The sequence below is a fragment of the Aythya fuligula genome, chromosome 3, assembly GCF_009819795.1.
Source record: "Aythya fuligula isolate bAytFul2 chromosome 3, bAytFul2.pri, whole genome shotgun sequence".
Taxonomy (NCBI): Eukaryota; Metazoa; Chordata; class Aves; order Anseriformes; family Anatidae; genus Aythya; species Aythya fuligula.
This window is the reverse complement of record NC_045561.1, coordinates 139,327-152,806: the sequence shown is the minus strand read 5'-3', so window position 1 is coordinate 152,806 and position 13,480 is coordinate 139,327. Positions and strand designations below refer to the sequence as shown.

The window sequence follows — 13,480 nt, the reverse complement described above, 5'->3', positions numbered from 1 at the left end:
CTGTTTCAGTGCTTAACCACCTTCACTACCTTCGTGGTTTAAAAAAAAAATTTTAAAAATTAATGATTTCTTGTATTTTTCTTGTATTTTAAATTGTATGCATTTCCTATTGTCCTTGAATAGATAAAACTCAGAATAGTCTGGTTGCACCTTTTTTATACTCTTTCATCAGGTTTTTATACACACTGGTAAGATGCCTCTGAGTCTTCTCCAGGCTGAATGGTCCTTGCTCTCTCATTCTTTCTTTGTGCATCAGATGCTACAGTCCCTTAAATCATCCTTGCAACCCTTCGCTAGACGCTCTCCAGTAAGTCCTTATCTTCCTTGTACTTGGGAGCTGAGAACTGGATCTAGCACAGCAAATGTGTCTCACTAATGCTGAGAAGAAAGGAAAGATCTCCTCCCTACCTGCTGGCAGCACTTCTAATGCAGCCCAGAACGCTGTTGATGCTCCTTGCCACAAGGCTCCATCGTGGACTTGAACTTGGTGTCTACGGTCTTACTCTGCCAAGCTGCTTTCCAGCTGGTTGGCCCTAGTGCATACTGGTGCATGGGGTTGTTCCTTCCCACGTGCAGGACTTTTCATTTCCCTTTGTTGACATTTGTGAGGTTTCTGCCAGCCCACTTTCCCAGCCTGTTCAGGTACCTCTGAATGGCAACACAACCTTCTGGTGCATCAGCCACTCCTCCCAGTTTTGTATTAGCTGTAAACTTGCTGAGGGTGCCCTTTGCCCCATCGTCCATGTCATTAATGAAGATGTGGTGCTGACCCTTGGGGTATACCACTAGGCTCTGGCTTCCAGCAGAACATTGTGCTACTGAACACAACCCTTTGAGCACAGAAGTTCACCAATTTATCAGTCCACTCCACCATCCATTTATTTAGTCTGTTCTTCTTCTGTTTGTCTATGAGAATCTATGAGAGGCAGTGTCAAAAGCCTCAAGTCAACACAAACACCATCTGTTATTCTCCCCTCGTCCAAGTCTACCTCAACCATCTTGCCATGAAAGGCTATCAGTCTGGGTAAATATGATTTTCCCTTCATAAATCTGTCTACTCCCAGTCACCGTCTCGTCCTTCATATGTTTAGAAATGTTTCCCAGAATTATTTGCTCCCTCCCCTTCCCAGGGATCAAGGTCAGGCTGACTAGCATCTAGTTCCTTGGATCTCCCCCCTTTCTCTTCTTGAATATAGGAATGACAAAAGGAAGCAATGCTGTAGGAATAAAATACTTTCCTCTAACAAGTAACTTACCTACTTATCCACAGCTCATCTATACTTGTTACATTTTTTTTCCTTGAAAAGAATGAAATCAAGTGACTGGACAGAAGCAGCCAGCTTTCATGGGGGCACAACAATGTCGCTACTGTTTTGCTCACCCAAAATGTTCATTGTACACTGTGATCACATGGTTAGGAAAAAAAGAGCCTTGGAAATGGCCCCACAATTACCAAAGAGTGTTCTCTTGGTTTTCACTTACAGTTTTTATATCTCTCCAAATCCTTGAAAAAGTAGACTTCGAAACAAAACAGCACCCCCTCACACACACCCATACACAGTAATTATTGAGTTGCCACAAAAAGCTAGAATTCAGTCAGGTTCGGTATAGCCTGATGCCAGCATTAAGAGCTGCAAGGTGTTGTTTATTATTCAGGGAGCCGCCTTGCTGATGTGCCCACACTGAGGTTGACAGGGGCAGCACACAGATTGCTTGTGCATCCTAAGCTTCTCAGGGGCAAGCCTTGGGCTGCTTGCATGGGCAAGGGCTGCTCAACAGGTTCATGGAGATCGCAAGGCTCAGGCCAGCTGGATGTGACTGTGCAAGTCTGAAGCACTGGGTGATCTCAGCAAATAATCACAATTTAATACTGCTCGTTTGTTATTTGGAAGGATCCCAAATTTGTCTGTAGCATCGCTTCCAAAAGAGGAATTCCTCAAAACCATCATGATTCTCCTGTCTTGTACTCTTGTATACAGAGTGAAACAGATTGCTAAAGGGAAAAAAAAATAAAAAATCCTTTCTTCTCCAGAATGTTTAATTCAAGAGAACTGTGGTGAAGTCAAAGTTAAGCTTTTGCTGAAAGTAAAGAGTAAATGCATTTGTATAGGCGAGCTGTTAAGACAGTAATACCTTTTGTGTAAGTCATAAAAAAGTAGACTGCATCATTTCAAAGTTAAGCTCTAAAGCAGAGGAGCCTCCTTTAACCTTATTTTTCTAAAAGTCTACACACTCAGGGCTTTCTTGAACATCATACTCCGTAAAATCTCAATGTATCTCTTGTTTCAGGCTGCCTGATTCAGAATCCCTTGTGGCCAAATTGTGTTCCCTGTTATGCTGACATAAAGCCAGAACTCTGTTACCACATGTTACTGTGCTGAAAGGGAGAGCAGGATCTGTTCCCTTTTTCTTTCCCTTTGTCTGTGTGCTGTGGTGTGCACATGCACATCACAGTGTAGTGTCGTGTTTGTGCACATCCTGACCTTTCTCAGCCACATGCGGCAAAGTGGCTTCACACCATAACCAGACAAGCAGCTGCTCAGAACCAGGAAGAGATTTACGGGATCTCATTCTGAACATGGAGAACGGTCTCATTGCTAATGGTGCTTGCAGCTGCTGTAGCACCCTTTGTACAAACAGCTTGTGTTTGAGACTTCCTTATGCTGCCCAAGGGCAGGTGGGGGTTTCAGAGCCCATTGTACAGATGGTGCATTTTGATTTGAGGCAAGCGGAGAGCTTTAGATGAGGTGCAGCCTGCAAGCTTGTAGCTGGCTGTGGCACATCGGTATGTTGAAAGCATTGTTCTGCAAAGGCCCAGTCACTGCCTAGTTCTGCCGTATACCTCACAGCTGTGACAGGAAGCCCCATGCAGAATCAGGACTTACTGTTGTAAGTGTGCTCCATGAGATTGTGGCTGGGGGGTGAAAATACAGATTGTGATCTAATAGAAAAGATAGGAGAAGTGCCAGAGGCGACCTATTAAAGAGAGATTAATGGACTTGCTGGAGGTCACACAGCAGTGTGTGAACTGCGGGAACAGCAGTGTGTGAAGTGGCAGAACTGCAAATAGACTGTGAGTCCCCAGAGACACAACCTGGTGCTAGGTTGCTAAATTGCAATCATTTTAAATGCCTGTCCCAGTACTGACTGCTCCTTTCCCCAGACTGTTGTTATCGGGTGTTTCAGTGTATTATTTATTCTATTCTTCCTTTAGTATTAGAAGAAAGGAATGGACAGCCTTCTTTTGTTTTTAAGGCTGCATCAAGAAGTATCTGATGACTGTTTTAGAGAACTAAGTTCCCTTTCTTCTGTTTTCCTACTTGAAATGAAACATCTTACTGTAGGATGTGGGTAGCCCATGAGTGGAGACTGCAGAGCAGTCAGCCCCAGTCTGAACAGAGGGGCTGCCCTATGTTATGCCATGGGGGAAGCCAGCACATGGGGCAGCATTTTGCAAAATCAATGTCTCAAAACAGACAGACAGTGGTCTCTGATGTCATTCTCCCTGCCTCCCCTGTGAGCATCAGTTACCAGGAACCAGATCTCTCAGTGTGATCATCAATGTACAATACTGGATTTCCATTCTTCTCCTTCCAGTGCTGACTGGAGTCAGGACAAACCCAAGAAACAGAATGCTCCATCTCATGCTTCTCCAGGAAAGTGTTAGTGTTTAGAGGAGAAGAAAAGATCCTCCCATGCCTTCGCCTTCAATTCAGGTGTCAGTACAACAGTTCTAGAACTGGACTAGGCCTCTGGCCTCTTTCCACCAAAGGGCAGATCTGGACAGTCTCAAACAGCTTGCATATCAGATCCCTTCTGTTTCTCTGATGTCTAGTCTCTGACCCGTCAATATATTTATATTTTAAAAAGTCCTATTTTTTTCTGGACACCCATTGATGTTTAGGCAATAGTTCTGCCTTCCCTGTGTGCTTCCCACTGGAGCTTCCATCTCTGCTACTCGGAGGTCACTTGGCCACCCTCCTGCTGCAGCTCTGACCTGATGTTACGTACTGTAGCTCATCTAGCATGCCAGCAGGGCTTTCAGAGAAAAAGCAGCATCCCTCTAGACCTAGACAGCCCTTTGAAAAAGTTCACTTTCTCATCTCTTCCAGCTCTGAGTCCTGGACATGTTGCCAAGTCTGTAATCCTGTGGAGGGACATTTACTCTGTGTCTTCTATCCAATTGCCTTCCTCTGGATTTTTTGTTTGGATGCAAAGCCATTAAACAGACAAAAGCCAGGAGTATTTTAGGGAGTGGGAATTTTAGCTTAAGGATAAACAGCTAGGTTCATTTGCTCACATCTGCGTTTGTGAGTATGCTCATATGCCTATCCATAAAAAGAGGAGGAGTAGTCCCATTGTGAGCCTTGTTAGAAATCAGAGAATACAGAGGTAAGTGGACACTTGAGAGAAACTCATTGAGCAAGTAAGCGAACTTTACTGGTTTGCTACTTGCTGGCCAGTTTGCTGTTCACTGTTTTAATTCCAGGGCACGGTGTTGAATCACAGGAAATTAAGCCCAAGCTGGCCTTCACCTCCTCACAGCAAATATCTGTGTATCTGTTCCCTGCCCCATTCTTGCCCAGGTATCTGCATATAGACCACGTTGAATCCTTAGAGAAAGGAGGAAGGATAGGTTCAGTGTCTCTGTCAGTCATCAGGGCAACCACTAACATGGTGATGCTGAGTATCAGCAGGGGTCCCTGCTTCCCCCCAGCATTAACCTGCACTGCAGTGCATGTTACGCCTCCCCCTGTGCTGGGGTGCCATGTGCACACCTGACTGCAATGCCAGGCTCTTTCTAGCTTTCACAGTAGCCTGTGCAATGTGATGGTACCACTGCAGCAGCAGTATGCAGCTCAGCAAGTATTAAGGGATTAATTCATTGTCAGATCCCAAAAGCCTGTAGATGGGCATAGAACCATGTGCACACTGAGGCTAGTATCCAATCTCTCCAACTTCCTGTAATAGTTTTAATGTATTGAATCCCATTGCTCCCCAGACAGGGAGTATAGGATGATTATTCTGTATCAGAGCAAAAGTGTCTGATCCCCTACAAAGCTCCTAACAACAGAGGAATTTCCTCTGACTGTAACTCATGCATTTCTTGCTTAATATATTGAGTGTCTATATGCAGCACTCAGTGTTGCATACTCCAGGGTGTATACCCTCTTCAAAGTGAATTGTGTGATAAAGCAAGAATGCTTTCTCAGGTGTCTCAGAAGAGCTTCAGGAAGGAAGCACCATTTAAACACACAGGAATGCAGCACCTGTCTGAAGTTCCAGTTTGCGAAGTTTCAGTTTGGTCTTATGGCAAGATGTGAGGAATGCAGGATTTTACACTGAATTTTCCACTGTCAGGCAAGGACACTGCAGGAAAAGGATCCTCAAACAGATTTAGGACCTGTGTTTATTGCAGCTGAGGTACTGGAAACTTAGTAGAGTACTTTTAATATTCCTGAATGAGGTAATCTCTCTCATTTTTGGACGTTGGAGCAAAACCATTTTGGATTTTGGCCCTAGTTCCTTGTTTTCCCTTCAGCAATTGCCAGGAACTGAAGGGAAACTGAAGAATGGGATCACATTGATTTTATTTCCATTGTTTCTCCTCCTTCAGCCTCAGTTCTTTGTTGCCTACAAATGCTGTCTTGGAATGGCTGGGATTGGTGGCAATGTCTTTGTGTTTGCTACACAAGAGGCAGGGAGATAGCCTCCATTTAAATTCAAACAGAGTAGGTTTTGAACTTGCAAGCCTTTCGTGTGTGATCAGTCAAAACTGAGAGTTCTTCTGGTCTGCTTTAGCTGCTAGATACAAGCCAAACCTCAAAGGAGAGTTTGGGAATGTTGATTTTTCCTGCTTGCGGTACAAGCAAATGCTTCACTTGCAGACAGTTCTCTCCAGGGGAAGAAGCATTTCCTATTTTTAAACAGAGAATTGAGCCTTCTCTTCCATAATTAAGAAGATTCCATCGAGGCCATTTTTCTGCTCTTTGCTAAAACCTGAAATTAAGTCCTTTTATACTTACTGTGAGTTTTGAAAGTTTTGCTAGCCTTGTTTTTCCTGAGCTCACACGTTGTCATGTACCCTAAGAAAAGCTATCCCATTGTGTCTTGCAGGAAATACTACTTGCCTCATGAGAAGGCTGCTTGATTGATTTGTAGCCTAATTTGACAGATCAAAGAAATATTTTTCTTAAGCTCTTCTACCAGATTTCAGGGTCTCTGAGCTCACAGTTAAAAGGTTGCACCAATAATCAGTGACATGGGAATAGTTCATCAGTTGAAACGGTATTTCCAGAGCTATAGGCTTATGGGAGGTTTGTAAAACAGGAGCAGGTACTCCAAAGTCAATCACAGAAAAAAAGAGACCCTTTAGGCAAATGTAGAACTAAAATGAGAGGAAGAAGAAATAAGTAAACAGTGGCCATTCAGTCTAATCTGAATTTAACTATCTCAAAACCACTAAACAATACAGTATAAAGCAGTTTATAGTTCCGTTTGGTTTCTTTTTTAAATGGATAGATGGGCATTAGATTAGAAAATGGTGAGAGGCTACCAGAGCTGGAGAGCGAGTTAAAAAAGCAGCACGATTACTTGTATGACTTTTGTGATTGCAGTTCTTGCTGTGGACAGATGGCATTAATGTAGGCCTAAACAGAAGGGGATTGCAGAAAAACCTTTAGCATGTCATCAGGTAGGAGAAAACAGTTGGAAGCTGTTATACCTGCCTTCTTGCTCTGATGAGCCACCCCAGCTATGCACCAATTAGTGCAATACTTTCCAGAGTCAAAGCAGACTTGGAGCAAATCTGAACCTGGCTCGTTTGAAAGTGTATGCTCTCTTTTTTGGCATTAGATGAGTAACAACATTGTATGTTGAAATTAAATACCGTTTTTCTTAAAATTTGAGGGTTTCCATTATCTTTCTATTTCCCAAGCTAGTCTATGCCTAGCCAACAGCTTTGACAGAGGTCCTCTGGTTATTCTTCCTGCAATAATTAAATACCTCAATGCCCAGTAGCAGATTTGCTAGAAGCGAATATGTGCTTGTACCCTGAACAGGGTGGGCTATTTGCTCATGCCTTTCTCCCTCAGCTATGGTAAGTGGGGACTGCTCTAAAGTGAGGACATACTTCTGTCACCTGTGTGTCAGGAAAGTCAGTGCTGGCAGAGTGGAGAGCTGACACTGGAAATCCCTCAAACTACCAGTGCAAGACTTACTAGAGAACATCTCCAAATTCTCTGGCTGCAGCCGTCAAAAAACTTGGCAGTGAGTTTCAGCTGACTCCCAGGAGATCTTTATTCATTGGAATATTTATATTAATATATTTTATATTAGTATATTTAGCAAAAAACATCCCTCAAAGACCAGACTATCATTTCACGTTGGACTTGATCAGACCCAGACAGCTTTCATTCTCTGTATGTGCTATAAAGTCTGCAAGAATCTCAAAACACAGTATTGCTCCAAGAAACCTTTACTGCAACAAGCTTAAACAGGAATTGTATCTACTTTGAGGGAAGTTTTATACTTTGAGGGAGGTTTGGGGTTGGAATTAGATGATCTTTAAGGTCCCCTCCAACCCAAACCATTCTATGATTCTAACCATTCTATGATACTGGTGTGAATCAGCTTTGTCCAGGGCTGCCTTAAATAAAGCAAGAGCCCCTGGGCACAGTGCCTGAATTCTGCCATCTCTACATGTGCCAAAGTCCAGTGAGGTCAGACCTACTGAACCATATGCTTCTCTGCACACACCATGCAGAGGTGCTGTTGCCTTCAGGGGCCAGTGGCGACCTGGTTCAGGAACGGCATGGCGACCAACCCCAGGCCGCTCAGTCCATCGGCTCACAGACACCAATGTGGTGGATGGCAAATGGCGTTTATTGTTGAGTCACATGGTGTTATATAGCCGAGGCCCATAACGTTACTTCCGCTTGCTTACGTCACAGATTACGCTATTGCCCATCAAGGGAGAGGCTCCATCTTTCCGTACAGTGCGACATCTTCTGGCCGCCAGACCCTAACTACCCACAGGTGCTCTGCACACAGGTGGCAAGCCAGATTAATTGGACATTTGTATGTTCAGAAAGTAGCACTGTGTCATATGTGTACTGCAAGTCCAGCGCATCTGGAGTTGCACCCAGCGCCCATCCATGGATACCATCTCACAGCCCTCCCAGGGCAAATCTGCTGTGAGGACAGGCCCTTATATCACTGTCAGTTTGCTCCAGCTATCTTTCTGCTGTTGTTCATTCATTTTTCATTGCTTTATAACCTGTATCACCTGCTGTCTGTCTTCTTATGTCCCCTTTCTGCCTGTTCCGTGGCATAGCAGGGAGATGCCATGTGTGCACTACGCCTTGAGCCACTGCAGAAGCAACTGGAATTCTGCGCAGCTTTTATCACCCTGTGAGCTCACCAACAAGGTTTTGTACCCAAAGAGTTGCACTTTTTCTTCCAGAAAGTACAGCTGTGATATGTATCTATTTCAGCCAAATGAACTTCCTGTCAAAGCGCATTCCACAGCTAGCATTTTTCCCCCAAGGAAACCACCCTCTACTATGTATGTGGAAGGGTTTTAATCCTGCTGTCCAGTGGCAGAGTGAGGTAATCTGAAAAAAGGCAATGATCTTAATAAATTGTCTGATTTTTGCCCTGCAGAAAGTGAAAACTGCATTAGAAAACACCCCTTCACTCCTCACAGGAGATACTTTATTTCTGTAGGACTAGTTAAGCCTCATAAAGGAAAGTTGTAATTTACATTAATTAATAGCTAATACTTTTGGCCAACAGTGAGAGCTGGGCTTGATCTCAGGCCAGGAGTATTGCTAGTTAAGTAAAGAGGGGGCTGAAAACTTAACCTGCAGCAAAACTAAAGTCTTGCAGTGCAATTCCACACGGGGTTGCTGCATTTGCTTTGCCTTCATGGTGTCAGCATGACACGTGTTACTGGTACATTCATAAACCTGTCATACATAATTAGCATACACTTTCTAATTTTGAATAATCCTTAACAGCAACTCCTATTCCTGTGAAAGACCTCCAAAGAATGGCCTTGCAAATAACCCAAAGAAAGCAGCCCTAAACATCTTTGGAAGCACTGTCTTCAGCAAACTATAGACACAGGCCTTACTAACTGTTTGTCTTTCCAAATGCCTGTTCTTTTTATGGAGGATAGTGATGTAATTGAGAAGTGGTGTCTGCACTTCAGGTTGATTTCAGACATTTTTTATTCTAAAATAATCCCAGCTGCTTCATTTGCTTCCTTTTCCTGTAGATTCCTTTCCGACTGATGTATTGCATACTGACAGTTTTTACAGATATTGGTCCTAGTCAAACTAAATTTCTGACCAAAATCCAGACAGGAATTTATTGTAAAATAGCATCTATCTTTTCTGGCCAGCTGCAGTTTATTTGGGGTAGGGGGGAGCTGGGTTTAAATTTTTCTTTTAGTTATACAAAGTGAATTTAATTGACATCTTTTTTTTTTTTTTTTTTCTTTTCGACTTTAGAATAACTAAAATGTAAATTCAGGTTAAGTGTCCTGTATGGACCATTCATATTAATGGAAGCAGGAGGAAAGGAGTGGATGCATGGGAGTGGATGAAGTGCAGGCAGCAGATATGTTTGGGGCTCTGTGGCTCCTTAGTGTTAAAGGATTTATACTATAGGGTATCAAACAAAAAGGTCTTCTGGGTCAGAATGTGATGTATGTCTCATCTCAAGAACAGATCTTATTTCAGCAAAGCTTTGAGTTTTGCATGGAACTGGTAATAGAAGCTGCAAGTAGAAGTTGCCTTAGAGACTTCTTCCATAGCTACAAAAATAGGCTTCTTCCTGTCTGCCGCATACAGCCTGCAATTTACATTATCAGTAGGATCATTACATTTTTCACCTTCAGTTAGGTAGTTACTGCCAAAATTGGCCTTCATGTTTTGAAGCCATCCAAATCTTTGATTTCTTTGGACAGTCAGTCTAGTGAGAATATTGTATGTATGTTTCATGTAATGACCATGTGAATGTAATGGTTCCTCTGAGCATACACTGAGAGCTTATGACTTGAAGACGCACTGCAATACCTTTAAGAACAAATGGTCTTTGTGGCTGTTGCTGTTTATATTATGGCAAAAATCAGTGAAGCAAAATGTTCTATTTGTTTAAGCCAGTATTTTCATGTGCAAAAAATAACAGCAAATCTAAGCCAGCAACACATCTCTGCAAGTTTGTGGGATTCTTGGGAGTCCAAATGCTCTAACAATTCCAGTGTATAGTGGTTGTACAGGATAAATCCCTGATTGTCTTGGTGTATTAGAAATACAGCAACGCTTCATCATGCTGAATCTCGAGCATGTAGCGGTAAAGAGGGAAGTCCTCCCAGAACTGCCTTTTTGCAGCATGCTCGCCCCTGTCTCCAGTATGGACCTTCAGGAAGGTGTATGAAGTTCATTGCAGGCACAGGTTTGCAAAATGCCAGGACCAATAATCCTTTCCTTGACTCTGGAAGTCAGATTCTCCCCTCAGTTGCATTTGGGGAATGAAGCTAAATAATTCCTAAGGATTTGGAAGTAATATTTAGCTCACCAGGTGAACAGTTTCTCCTGACTGTGAGGCAAAATTATATGAGTGCCTTAGTAGTCTTGTACAATGTCATTCAGGAAGTTTTAGTGCTGCTTATTATTACATTAGCAATCCATGCTTCTCTTGCAAATAACTGGTAGCAGTCTGACTGAAAGGATGCCAGCACTGAGAAGTGGCCAGTGATAACACTGTGTACCCTTATTCTCTGTGTTGACTTTTGAGAAAATAACGTAGCATAAAATTCTAGTTTGAATTGTTTATTGGACTGAAACAGTTTCAAGAATGAGACAGAAATCCATCTGTTAGGAAGAAAAATGTGTTGTTTGAGGTGGATGAACTTTCATTCTCTGAACTCTTTTCTCGTCTGCAGATCATTTGCAGGAATAGATTGAGGCTTTTGCTTTTCCTTATATACAGATGTAGAATAAGATGACCAATTAAGAATTGGCCACCAGCCTGTTTAAGGAAGATTTCTGCGCTTAGCATTGTTGATCGACCTCAGCCACAGGGTGGTTTGACTGAAAATAAACCAGCACTAAACTTCAAGAACTCCTAGACAAACAATAGCAATGTCCTTATCTAACGCACCTTAGGAAAATAACTCATACACCATTTCTAGCTAAGACTGATCTCTAGCCAGGAAACTTAAGTGAACAGAAATGGTCTGTTGGAATCAGTCATGGTAACTGTCAGTTGAAACTCAGCTTCACATGTGGCTTTGTTGCATGGAATGAGCGGGGAGAAGCACATCAGGCTGCATTACCTGACAACAGCCTCAAGGTAATGGTTGATACTTGGTGGTCTGCAGGTTTAAAATTCAGCCAGCCACACTGCTCAGCCGGCAGCACACAGCCTCCCTTCTGCCTGTTGGAGAAGCTGGCCCTCCCTAGGAGGCAGCCCCTGCAGCAGTGCCCTGAGAGACTCCCCTGAGAGCTCCCTTGAGGAGGCTGCCAGCAATACTACTGGAGATAATAACAGGAATGCCCAGGGGGATGGAGGTCGAGTTTCAAAGAGAAGAAAGGGAAATGGAGGACAAACATGATCCTAGATGGGGAATGGGGTAGGAGAGGTGGCCTTACTCCCTGTAGCTTTAATTCATAGTTGTAGGTTTGTGTCATATAAAGTCATGCGTTTAAACATATCTAGGTCTTAAAGATGCAGGTGAGTGCCTTAGTTTAGAATGCACACCTTAAAAATGGCAGGTAAATAGCTCCACAGTTTTGAGGACCTGATCTCTCTGCCTTAATTGCCTCAGCACTAAGTAACCTTTGGCCTGTGGCTTTGTGCTACAGTGCATGATGATCTTCAGCAGCTGAGGCTCAGGTCTTGAGGTGGCTGACTTGCATCCTTCACCGAGGTGAGTGAGAGTGGGGAAGAAATTAAATGTTTGTGCATGACCTTGCTTTTTTCCCCCACTGTGAAGCACTAGCTGATGACTGAATGAAAAAATTCCTTTCTCCCACTTGTTCTTACATGACTTAAACAGGAGTTAATTGGCAAAAAGACAATTTATTTTTGTGACGTAACAATATGAGGGAGACAAAGCGTGTGTGGCAGTGGGACAGTTTGAAATGCTACCAGGTCCTAATCACACTGCTCTTTAGTAATATTTTCTTCTTTGGCAATAGAGAGTAGGCAAAAAAAAATCTGTAATGTAATGGTCTGACTTAGCTTTAACAGCTTGTTTAGCAGTGTTTAGCAATTCAGCAATTTAGGATTACAGAATCATCATCAGAGAGAAATATTGTTGCTTGAAATTGTGACAAAGTTTTATAAACTTCCTTCTCTTCCAGATTCGGTTAAACAGCAGAGGACTTATCTATTCTGTTGGTCTCTTGCTGGCATCTGTTTTTGTCACAGTATGTATATAGTCTTTTGTTCTTCATTTCCAAAAGAGTGATTTTATAGACATTTCCTTCATTTGTTCTTTTCTCATCTCTAGGTGCAATAGCAATTTCAAGTCTGTTAAGAGATAGGAATGATCACTCCTATTGTAAACTTTTCAAGACCTTAGTCTGGCTTTTGGCAGAAGCTATCACTGTCACAAGATGGCTCTTATATTTGCGTACTTCCCGTGGGATAACCCCTGGGAGGTCCACTAGCAATCACTAATCATTTTTCATGGTAGTGTTGAAGCAGATCCTTCGATGCATAACAAGATCCATTTTCCTGTTGAACAGCTACACAAAATATTGTACGGTTTGCTTTGGCCCTGTGTAAAAACTTTCAGAGATGCAACACAGACCAGAACAAATATTGCCTGGATGTGACAACATTTATTGAAATTGTTGGATTACATTGTCTGACCTGTCCAAGTCCAGCATAAAAGGAGATTAGAACAGATAAAGATAAGAGGATTAGCAGACCCTTGTGACATCTTCCAACTCCTAAGACCAGCTGCTATAGGGGAGCAGCCCTCCATATTGCACACCAGCACAATTCCCATGGACACAAGGCGTAAACTACAAGAGGTTTGTGTTCTAGTAAACCAAACAAATTCAGGCACAGCCTTAGCCTGTTCAGCTCTAGATTGAGATGCAGAGAGGCACTTGAAGTATTTCAAATGAGGAGAAGGGCATATAGCCCTTGAAGGCACTTCTGTTGAATTAAACGGGATTGTTCTTGCCAAAGTGCAGAAACATAAGGCCATTGGGCCAGCAATCAACGTGGTGCAAGTCAGTGTGGCTCCAGTGACTGCGGGGGAGCTTCTCAGATTTTCTTCAGCTTACTTTTTGCAGTTAACTTACATTGTGATTGCTTCCAGTTGATCTTGTTCAGTGTGGGGACAGTCATTTTCATGCTCCTGTAATTGAGAACGGGATTTACCACTTTATTCAAAATTATCCTGCTGTGGTGGCTTACTCTGTGTTTATTTTAGGTTTTTGGCGTCCACATGAAC

At 42.8% G+C, this 13,480-nt stretch overlaps 1 protein-coding gene across 3 annotated transcripts in view; it reads left to right on the top strand.

Moving 5' to 3' along the window:
• Nucleotides 1-13,480, top strand: part of RIN2 (Ras and Rab interactor 2) — a 182,233-nt gene that overhangs the window by 63,465 nt on the left and 105,288 nt on the right. The gene's annotated exons all lie outside the window — the stretch shown is intronic.